The 9,569-nt window shown below is 40.5% G+C and overlaps 1 long non-coding RNA gene across 2 annotated transcripts; it reads right to left on the reverse strand.

Moving 5' to 3' along the window:
* Positions 1–892: 892 nt before the first annotated feature.
* Positions 893–7,332, reverse strand: LOC141547013 (uncharacterized). Of its 2 annotated transcripts, none has more exons than XR_012483491.1 (3): positions 6,689–7,332; positions 4,984–5,101; positions 893–1,055 (listed from the first exon to the last, which is right to left on the reverse strand). It is a non-coding gene; the product is annotated as an uncharacterized LOC141547013 (long non-coding RNA). The 2 variants fall into 2 exon arrangements; XR_012483492.1 differs by lacking the exon at positions 893–1,055 and adding an exon at positions 3,820–4,800.
* Between the last annotated feature and the right edge of the window lie 2,237 nt (positions 7,333–9,569).

Below are 9,569 nucleotides of genomic sequence, written 5' to 3' on the forward strand. Positions count from 1 at the left end.
GACAGCTTGACTTTCTGGGATACATGAGGGTAACTATAGGATGGTGAGCACTGGGGCTTAGATGGAAGGAGGGAAGTTTATTCAGGCACTTAGTCTTAGCTTCACAGAACAATACCACTTCTAGTCTTCCCTGAACACTTTGCTTATGTGTTTATGGGGCAAATTGTTACTTAACACAATTGCAAAAGTAGGTGACTCAGGAACCTGTTTGAAAATCTGTTCCCCATTTATGTGTGAGTCAATGTTGTTCCTAAAGAACCTACCAACTACAAAGTCCCTGCCTAGGGGTCACCTGGGGCAGCAATAAGGCAGAACTCTTTAAATTAGTTTTTTTTTGTCCTCAGGTCCTGAATAACACCTCCATGTGTGGCCTTTGCTCCAACCATACAAAACACATACTTTTACCTCACCCTTAGTTTTTCAGTTCAGGAATCAGTCAAAATAATAGTACCACCTAATTATTTGTTATTGTTCTTGAAAAATCTGTATCAATCCACTCCCCTCTAGTCCTATTTACCATTCCTGTACCCATTGTCCAATCCAAAATGCCTGACCTTGGCCCTCCCCTGTAGAGTTTTTCTTCCCTTATTAGAATATAAGTTCAAAAAACATAAAATAAAATAAAATATATATACATTCTTGGAACATAACGAGGGCTTAAGAAATGCGTTTTCTTTTATTTATTCATTTTCTGTTTCTTTCTTTGGTCATTACTGGGAACTGGGAGGCGGGCCTTCACTGAAATGATTAGAAGCTAGAGGAAGAGAATTGCTGTTGATAAGTCTGTCACACAGAATAGGATGGTTTCCTTTCTTCTGAAATTATGGCTTTGGGTCACCTGCTTTCTCATCTAACCAGTATAACATCACTAGAAAAAAATTAAGGGCTTTTACATAACAATTCACTTCTGCCATTTTTGTCAACACTTGGAGATGTAATCCATCCGAATCTAGTGACTTGAAGTCACTGATGATGACTTGATGTTCTTTTTGCCATCTCTTCAATCCCCTGTTGATGATTTGTGTTTTTCCCTCTCCAATCTGAAGATCCTTCTCCTTGGTAGAGAACACAAGAGCAAAATAAAATTTAAGTAGCTCTTCCTTCACTCTGCCATCTATTGTCATCTTCTAATATACCCCAAACAGGAACTAGAGACCTTGGGATCATAAATTAAGATGCTAAAAAGGACTTTAGAGTCCATCACATCCAGCATCATTTTATAAATAAAGAAGTGGAGAAACATAGAGGTTATATGACTTGCTCAGGACCATACAACTGCTGACTTCCAGTCCAGAGCCCTAATCACTACAACATGGTGTCAAATAAAATGCTTTGACCAAGAACACACAGGCAACAGTTGTAGAGTGAAGATTCAAACACAGGTCCTCCAGTTTTAAAGCTTGTTCTTATCCTTCCCCCTTTCTCCCCTCCCTCCACCAAAAAACAAAAAAAACACCTCCTAGATTCTTGACATTTATTTTCCAGATCAAGATAAAAGTCAGATTATGCCAAGCTTTTCTTTCCTTATCTAACTAGCTTAACTCACCTAACAAAGCCTTCAAAGCTGGGAAGAGTATTCTAAATAGGGGGATGGTTTTAAAAGGGGGTACAATAGGAAGTGCTAACAAAAGAAACCTGTGAGTGTAAAGAGGCCCATGTTTTGGGGGAGAGAGAAGCATTTAACCCTTAAATCCAAACAATGATTAGTTCTAAGACTAAAAAAGTATATTCTTCCATCTTCTCAAGCAGTGTACCCCAACCCTAGCCAATGATTATAGAATAATATGATTTTCTGTACCTCTGTGTCAAAGTTTAATTTGTGTTCCACAACAAACATATTTTAAAGAAATAAACATCATTGGACGAGGCCCTCTCCATCAATGAGATGAGCCAAATCAGTTCCAATAGAGCAGTAATGAACTGAACCGGCTACACCCAGCGAAAGAACTCTGGGAGACGACTATGAACCACTAAATAGAATTCCCAATCCCTCTATTTTTGCCTGCCTGCATTTTGGATTTCCTTCACAGAGTAATGGTACACTGTTTCAAAGTCTAATTCTTTTTGTACAGCAAAATAACTGTTTGGACATGACTACATATATTGTATTTAACTTATACATTAACATGTTTAACATGTATTGGTCAACCTGCCTTCTGGGGGAGGAGGTGGGGAAAAGTTGAAACAAAAGGTTTTGCAATTGTCAATGCTGAAAAATTATCTATGCATAAAATTTTTGTAAAAATAAAAAAAATTAAAAAGAAATAAACATCATGAACTAAGTTGTTTTTTATTTTGTTTTAAGTTTGTCTTTTTTTTTAAACAATATTTTGAACACTTTTTTTCTTCAAGTTTGTGCCGTTTCTCCATAAGTAATTACTTCATCTCAGAATGAGATTCAGAGGAGCTGTCCACCTTCTTATATCTTTTAAACAAAGAAATTGTTTACAAGACAAGTGAAGAATTTATCTGCTGCACTGCAGTTTGGAGAGAGAGAGAGAGAAAGAGACAGAGAGACAGAGAGGAAGGGAGACATAATGAGAGATGGGAAAAATAGAATGAGAAAGAGTAACTGTCTGGATGGCTGAAATCTCCCATCAGAACAACATTGTTCCTTTGTGATCTAAGTTTGAGATCTGAACTCAGGAGTTTCTGCTCCATAATGTGCTCTCTACGCTAACCCTGGTCTTTTCTCTCTCCACTGATCCACTCCCAAATAATGCTTTACCCTTTAGAGTTACAAATACATGGGATGCCATAGAATCTCTTGAACGCTCCCTCCATTCATTTTCAACAAGGCACTTATGCTCTGACTTTGTTACATTCCAATCCTGATTTACAGTCTAGGAGAAACCCAGGATTATTTCAGTGCTGAAATGTATGTATGTATGTCCCTACTCTGCTGTTTTGTATCTGGATCAGCACCTGTATGTAGTCACTTTTCTTCTGTTCCTCTTTATCAGAGCTTCAGATAACCATATCTCCCATCTTCCCAACCCTAGCCAAGATTCCTTCATTTGTCAAAATTTAAAATATCACTCGCAAATATCATTCTTAACCCATCAGATTGAAAAGACTCATGCTTTGACTGAAAAAATAAAAGATGAAAAATGATTCTATCAGGCAGATAGGCTTCTGTGATAACTGTTGAGGAGAATAACAAACAAGCTTTTTTGGCTGAAGTAGAATCCACTCCAGTATGGGCAAGGTGCTGAAGATAAATTAGGGTTAGGATTAGGGTTTAGGGTTCTAGTCAGGAGGATTAGAATCCAGAGTTGGGAGAAAACAGTCTCTGAGCTTCTATTCTACTGATAGGATAATTTAATTCACTTGTAAACACTTGTAAACAAATAAATATAAATCATGATAATTTGAGGAGTGAAATACCAATAACTAGAGAACTATGGAAAGGCTCCCTGTAATAGGTATGAAATGTTTAAAAACAATTAATTATGGAAAGGTAAAATTTGAGTTTGTAGAAAAATATGTAGTCCCAATTGGTTGGATTGTAGAATTTGTACAGGGAATTATAGGAAAGAAGTATGGAGAGATGTTGGAAAAGTAAAAACCATAAGACGAGGCTGCTGGGAGATTAGGGAAGACAATTAACTAAAAGAGACGTAAGAAGAATGACCATTAGTGGAGGTTTATTATGTAATACTTCAAGTTGAAAAGCAAAGTAACAGTGAGTCATGATGAGACTTTGAGAAAGAAAGCAAGACAATTAAAACAGCACAGAAGGAAGATGCTCTGGGTGTCGCAGAGAAGAAAATGCTTGGGGACAATGAGTCAGTTTTATAGTAGTTTGCAATCATTTTTGTAAGCTTTTGAGTTCTAAATTTTCTTTATCGCACACTTATCTCCCTCCTCCCAAGACAGAATATTTTATTTTTCCAAATACATGTAAAGATAGTGTTTAATAATCATTTTTATAAGGTTCTGAGTACATAGTAGTCTAGATACAAGAGGGCCATGATTCAGGGCCCAGAATGAACCAAGGAAAGGGCTTGTGGGGACAACCAAGTCTCTGATTGGGGAGGAATAGTGGTGACTGGAAATGTCCAAGAACCGGATCCAGAGAAGTAAGTCAGAGCCCCAGAGTCAAGGCATTAGGGATTGAAGCTGCCTGAGGGTGACTGAATGGGAGCTGAGCATTCTGTTAGAAAACTCTAACCCATAAGGGAGGGAGAAGAGGCAGAGAGACAGAGGCAGAGAAGAGGAAAAGGAAAAGAATGAGGAGGGGAAGGGAAAAGGAAAGAGAAAGGGAAAGGGGAAGGAGAAAGGGAAGAATGAGGAAGAGAAAGAGAAGGGAGAATGAGAAGGGGAAGGAGGAAGAGGAAGAGAAGGGGAATGAAAAGGGAAAGAAGAAAGGGAAGAGAAAGGAAAAAGGAAAGAGAAAGAGGAAGGGGAAGAAGGAAGAAGAGGAGGAGGAAAAAGAAAGGAGATGGAGAGACAGACAGCTAGCTAGACAGAGACAGACAGACACAGTACACAAGGACACAAAGACAGACACAAAAGGACATCAAGAGACCCACTGACGGAGAGAGGGACCCGGAACATCGGCACAAGCCAGTAACGGACCAGAACAAGCAGAGCAGCATCTCTTGCCTCTGATGACTCATTCATCATCCATTCCCCTCTTCCCCTTCAACAGGAGTTTGCCACATGTTAATCATGGAGCTAAATGGAGCCGTGTCATGCTTGTCTCTCATGTGAAGTGGATTTTTTTCGGTCAAGTTGCTCACAACAAGCCCTTAGAGCATGATGGATGATTGTCCCATTCTTCTGATAAGTTTCTAGCTGCAAGATGGATGTGTCTCATGGACTGCTGCCCTTTTCTCCCAGATTTCCTGCCATGAAACTGAAAACCACTAGGACTGTGACAATTCACAGGGGAATTTACAGCACTGTGGCAGGCTTTTAGGGGTCCCTGGGACCCCGGGATTTGAGAAAAGTACATTGTTATCAGGAGGCAGATCTTACTGGAATACTGGGCAGCCATCACCATTGGAATGGAATAGGAAATCGTGACATGAGAATCCAGAGACCTGGCCCTGTCATTAACCAGCTAGACAGGTCACTTCATCCATCTAGAACTCACCTACAAAATAAGAGAAGTGAATGAAAGTTCGCCAAATAGCACAAAGGTCCCTTCCTCCGCTGCCATTTCTGTGCTCTTGGTTCTCACTTTGCCCACCACAGATCCCAGCTGTCAGGGGACTGGGCTGCTGGAAGGAGGCAGATGAGGGTGCTTCCATGTACGGGGTACAAGCCTTTGTCGGCCTCTTGCTTTTGCAGGAGTGTCTGGAAAAGGAATGAATGCTTTCAATTCCTCGGCCCTAGAAATCAAACACGGCATCACAGAGGTAGCTCTGGGAGGGACCCCAAAGACTAGCTGGTCCAACCTGCATTTCACAGATGAGGTCTGAGGTCAGAAAAATTAACTTCCTCAAGAGCAGTGGGATACAAATCCAAAAGATGAAGTCAGGAAGGCAGGAAGAGTGCTGGGGACAGATGTGGCTAGGAATGGGTAGGAAATGGCCTGGTTGGTCATGTTAGAGTATGTAAGGAGAGTGTGATGGGATGTGTGTATGGGGGTTTTGGGGGGGGGAAGGAGAAAGGGAGAAAAGGAACACCCATTTATTAAGCACCTACTATGTTCCATGCACCTTGCTAAGGGCTTTACAAATACTATCTCATTTATATTTTGGATGAGAGCAGTGAGTGGAGGAAGGCTGGAGTCCCCAGTGCCAGAACATTTGTCTTGGACCCCCTTCCCATGCATTGTGGTACATGGAGGGGACTTGGGATCTTGAACCCTCCCCACTCTACAGAACAAAGCAAGAAAAGATGAATGAGAAGAGTAAGATTTGATTCTCTCAGACCCAGCGGAGCTCCCAGAGGGGCTCTGGGTGATCTGTCCTAACACCTCCCTCTCCAAACACCAGCCCAGAATGCCAGGCTGGGAGCCCCCTGAACGCCTCCTCCAACCACTGTTGGCCCATTCAACTCATCTCCATAGAACTCTTTTCCCTGATAAGGGGAATCCAAGGACACTTTCCAGAGCAGAACAGCAGCTCTCCGAGAAGCCACTGCGGTAAAAGCCTCCTGGTTAGTATGCACCCAGGGTATCCCCAATTGTGTGGACACCGAATTTAATTTGTTGAAACATGATGCAGCTACTTAGATGTTCCTTCCTCCTCCTCCTCCTCCCCTTCTTCCTCTTCCTCCTCCCTTTTCTCATTAATTTTGAGCTGAGATAAATCTCGAAAACAATCCTGGAGCAGACACTGCAGGAGGTCCTTCAAAAGCCATTTCTGCTGGGGCTCCCGCGTTTTGTTTTCTCTCTCTTCTTGGCAATTAGTTTGAAGTGATGGGAAGAAGACAGCAAATTACTCTGGTGACTCATGAACACCAGACTAAGGGCTCCTGCCCTCCATGAACCAGGGGCACCTAGGGTCTGAGAGGCTCTCTTTGGGCAGCTGGGAGAGGATTCGGACCCACCCTTCCTCCCCTCCCCTCCCCCCTGTTGTCCCAGGGAAGTATGGGAATATTATATGGAAGGTGAATGGACTTCATACGGCATTTGTATCATGTTACAGGGCAAGCAGGGCTGGATCTGGTCTGAGGACCCGAGTTCAGATCTCAGTATTTGTAGTATAATAATAACATTTTACATAGAGCTTACCTGGATTATGGATAGAGCAATCTGCTCTGAAGTCAGGAAAACTCATCTTCCTGAGTTCAAATCCATCCTCAGACACTTATTGGCTGTGTGACCCTGGCCAAGACACTTTCCCTTGTTTGCCTCAGTTTCCTGATCTGTAAGATGAACTGGAGAAAGAAATGGTAAACTGCTCCAGTATCCTTGCCAAGAAAACCCCAAATGGAGTCACAAAAAAAGGGACAGTGCTTATTATGTGCTACGCACTTTACAAATATTATCTATTTTGACTCTCCCATCAATCCTGGGAAGGAGGTGCTATTATTATTCCCCATTTTATAGTTGAGGAAACTCAGGGTCACAGGACTGGTAAGTGAGATCTGTCTTCCTGACTCTGCACTCAATGCCCTATCCACAATGCCTCCCTATCCCTCAGTTTCCCCAAATGTTAAATGAGAGCTTGGGACCAGGTTGGACTCCATGACAGGCTCATAATCGTCCTGGGGGGCAGACAAACAAGAAACTCTCTCCTAACTGGATTAGGAAAACCCGACTCTTGGAATCCAATAGCTTTCCTGAGGCTGATCAGAGACAGAATCCCACTCCTCAGTCAGGAGAAGAGATGACAGTGCTCTATAAAGTTGACTTGGGCAGCCTCCTCTTAAGGCTCTTTTCTTCCCACTGAGGTCCCCGCACACTGCTGATCCAGGCTGCTGGGACTTCATCCCTATAAAGAGATGCTTTTATGTTCCTTCCTTGACCTTAACATTCCTTGGGCTGCTAATCTAACAACTAACTTAGCCAATAGGAAGCCATCCCTCTTCCTCTCCCTCTCCTATTCCCTGCCTCCTCACCCCCATCCCCACCTTCCCCAGTTCATGTTTTCTTTGTGATAAAGCCCACTGAGCTATGAAACAACCGGTCAGGAAAGACAAATTGCCCTTAAACATTACTCAGAATTCAAGTTAATCATTCATTTCCTACCACCTAGCAGTGTGGAGTTCAATAAGTCTCTGAAAAAAAGGAAGGAATTTGAGCTGTCCAAATTTTTAAAAGTGATCAGGAAAAGATAAAGTGTGTGGCTAGTGAAGAAGGGAGTAAGGCAGCCTAAGTTCAAATTCTAGGGCTGCCATTAATTGATGCATTTCACAGATGAGGTTCTTTCTTTCTTGCGCTTGTAATTTAACCTTTCTAGAGCTGTTTCTTCACTTGTAAAATGGACCTTTTTGTAAATATCCATTTTCAAATATCAAAATATAATTGTATAAATATTTTTATAAAAATAAAATGGATATTTTTTGTAAAATGGATATTTTTGCCTATAATCTATAAGCATATCATCCTAAAAGATAAAAGGGAATAAAATGATGAAAGTAGAAATGGGGGCAGGAAAAAAAAGGCCTGCCTTTTTCCTTCCTCCTGGGAAATAGTGAAATAAAAATGTGGGCTACCAAGACTGAATGGGATCATAAAACAACAATCCCCTCCCCCCAAACTAAGATTCCTCTCCATTTCTCAGAGTTTCTAATGAACACTTTTCAAAAACTTTTTCACATACAACTTTTAAAGTCACCTGGGAATTAATCTAATTGTCTTAAGCATTCTAACTCTCCAAATGTCTCCCCAGCCTCTGAAAGAGAGGAGAAAGATAAGGAGGCCTTTGCTTTTGAAGAGTAATAACCACCAGAGAATAGGATTCCGTATTTTAATTTGTGCCCTGTAAATCAGCTCCACCTGCCTTTTCATTCAAACATCCACTCCCCATGGAAGTCAAGGAGAAAAATAAGAGTGAGTAAGAAGCTAATTTCAGCCCGGTGTCAAGATCAAAACCTGAATTACATAAATATGTCGGTCCTTCAGTTCTTTTTTAAGTTTGGAGAGTTCATTATGCCTTGGATGCTAATCTTACATTTCTCCAGCACCTGTCACCTAGACAGATTTTTGTGTATTGGAGAAGACCAACTTTTTTTAAAAATTGAATTTTATTTTATTTTTAGTTCTCAATTATCTCCTTTCTTTCTTTCCTCTTGCCTCACTCATTGAGAAAACAAGAAAAACAAAACCCATTACAAATAAGTATGGGGACTGTATCTAATAAATCTATGTTTTAAACATAAACTTTTTTCAACATAATTAGGTTATTAATTAGGTTTAGCAAGCTGATGGCTAATAGCTTAAAATTAATGTAGCAATAATTATGACAAATCAAATGTATTCTTATTATAATGTAATTGTAATTGTAAAGTTGTAAAAGCAAGATTAAATCTGCTTAATTAAATAAAAAAAAACAAATACAAATAGGAAGACAAGTTTTTAATGGCTAGAAATATCACTTCTGTCCCTTTTCATCACTGCCTCATGTTTATTATATATTTTACATTTAAATTTCATTGTATGGTTTTCTGGGGGAGTAAGTTTTTACATAAAAAAAGCCTTGGAGGTGATAGTATTGCTTGGGAAACTTTTAATTAGTATCTTCCCCAAAGAATGCCTTTTGTGGGAAAATACTAAATAAGTATAGATTGCCCCAAATCTATCAGTTAAGTATCATATTCCTTTGTAGTAAAACACTGCATTTTTTTTCTTTCTTTCCCATAAAAGGACATTGTCAAGAAATGCTTGATGGACCAAAAAAAGAGCTAATCCTATGATCAGGAGTGAGAATCTGACCAATACATAGACCACATGTCCATGGCAAAGCCAACAGAATAAGAGGGAAAAATGCTCCCTCTCCACCTACAGAATAAGGGACAGAAAATCCATCCTCCCCCACCACGGGGAACTTATGAGAGCCCCTGGATACAGTATGGGTGTCCAGGATGGGTTCCGATTTGCATCACTGAAAGGAATCACCTTGATAAAACGGATCACAAAATTAATGCAGCTTGGGATGTTTCTGGTGTCA

Source organism: Sminthopsis crassicaudata, chromosome 6, assembly GCF_048593235.1.
Source record: "Sminthopsis crassicaudata isolate SCR6 chromosome 6, ASM4859323v1, whole genome shotgun sequence".
Taxonomy (NCBI): Eukaryota; Metazoa; Chordata; class Mammalia; order Dasyuromorphia; family Dasyuridae; genus Sminthopsis; species Sminthopsis crassicaudata.